Genomic DNA, 2,218 nt, shown 5'->3' with positions numbered 1-2,218 from the left:
GCCGGAAGATGAACGGAAAAGTCAACTGAGGAGAAGAAACGGCCAACGTCGTAAAGATAAACGAACGGGCATGGGCATGTCAAATCAAAACAAATTCGATTGGACTCCTACTCTACGTAGTACGTACTGGCACGAGCCAGTAGCATAAATAGCCTGCCTTTATCCCAGCCTATCACTTGCTGCCATCTCCCTCCTACCAGTAAGGAGTAGGAGTAGCTCTCTCCCAATCCATGGTGGAGCAGAGCAAGGTATCCCATCCGCATTTGCGCCGGAGCCACCACCAACGTGCACGTAAAAAAAAGCGCGCGGTAAAAGGGCGCCGACGGGTGGAGCCGAAGGTGTCGCCGTGAGCTCTCGTGTGTGTACTGGCGACCGTTCCGTCCTTTTCCTCTCCGATGGCCGGGCTGAGGGGCTGAAAGGGAATTCCGAATGGCCGGCGGAGGGGGGTGTGGACGGACCACGACTGGATCGTCGTACGTACCTTGCGCCCGATCGAGTCAAGTTTTAACTCTTCGTTTTGAATCAAGCACGCACGCGCGCGCACAGGGATTAGATAGTATCCATGAATGCGCGTACACGTACACGTACAGTGTACAGAGGTCGACGGATTAGATATGAAGATGAGGGCTCACTGAGTAGGGCGAGAGGGTGCCTGCCGCTGCCAGCCATGGAGCCACCCATTTGATCGATCGGTCACTAGCTAGCGTGTTTCTCTCGGCACCCGGCCCCGCACGCACGCTCTGTCCACAGTGTGTCCACTGCGTACAGACCATATAATGCACTACGTACGTGCAGTAGTAGTACGTGGTAGTAAATACCCTTCACCAATGGACACCACACCTTGGCCGGCCCAATAGTAGAAACTCGCCTTCCTAGTCTTACCTTCCATTTGAAGCTAACCCACGCCGACACAGCGAATCAATTAATTACAGATTACTGTATAGGGGACATCGTAGAAGCCCTCGTATTACCTCCGTATTGGTTTATTAGTCCTCATTGTATCTTGTGATTTATAAATAAAGAAAAACTAAAGTGTTGTACTGCAAGAGAGCAATGGAGTACCAGCAGGCGTCAGAGCGCATCACTCACGGTTGGCGGTTGTATATGTACATATAGACAAACAGTACAACTCACGTCTTAAGTGCTACTACTATACACTACAGACTACACACACGCACTGTACTGCATACGTACGTGCACCACGTCTACACGCGCACATACATACATACATACATACATACATACATACATACATACGGTATGCAGTGTACGCACGCGGCGCGGGCACACGTCATCGACTCGAGCGACGACGCGGCCAGCCAGTGGGCGCGGGGCCCTAGCAGCAGAGCAATAGCTCTAGGCTCTAGCTGTGGAGTCTGGTGCCTGGCTTGCGTGTTCCATGGCGTCTTCCTCCGACCTTCGCCTGCGGCGCGCGTGGGTGGCTCTTTCCGCCCCGACGTCTGCCCCGCGCTCTGCCTCTGGGCGCCTTGTGATGCTCGGCCCTAAATGCTGCCATGTTTAGCAAAACCCCTTCTTCTCGTACGCACCCCACCCACGTAGGGTTTCGCTCGCGCGCTCTGATCGAGGCGCTTCGAGGCGTTACGCCGGTGGCCCGGCCCGGAGTGAATTCTCCGGCTGCGCGCGGGGGATCGCGATCTGGGTGGGGGAGGGAGCGGGGGCGATCTTCTTCCAGCGTGCGCAGATACGCTGCCGCAAGCGCCAGCCTCTGCGGTTCCTCGATCGGCCGGCCGGCCCTGCGGCTACCCTTGCCATTACGGTCGTGGCTCCTAGCCTGCGGAGCTGTGCGTGCCTACCTCTCCTCGCCCACAAATGGCTACGCGCCATCAATTTGGGGCCGTTTGCAACATGGGAGTGGTAATCTCCCATGCAGGGTACGTGGATTCTAGTGCTTTGTTCATTGGTTTGATGGTGGTTATTGCGGTCAAAGCATCGATGGATTAGGGTTTATAGTAAAAGAGCCAATTAAAGAAGTACACCCATGGCTAGAAGATTGACTCCTAATCATACTGGCAAGACAACTAGACAAGATGAATTATTTGCAGTACTATACACGGGGAAGAAAGCAGTATGCGTATACAAGTAGTCGAATCAAGGTTGCGTTTCCATGCATCTTCCCGCCGGCCGGTGACCACAGAGACACACCGAGTACAGCATCTTCCTGGCACTCTCTACCTGTAAACATGAGTACATGCGGCTC

Source organism: Triticum urartu, chromosome 5 (genome assembly GCF_003073215.2).
Source record: "Triticum urartu cultivar G1812 chromosome 5, Tu2.1, whole genome shotgun sequence".
Taxonomy (NCBI): domain Eukaryota; kingdom Viridiplantae; phylum Streptophyta; class Magnoliopsida; order Poales; family Poaceae; genus Triticum; species Triticum urartu.
Note: the sequence above shows the minus strand (reverse complement) of the source record.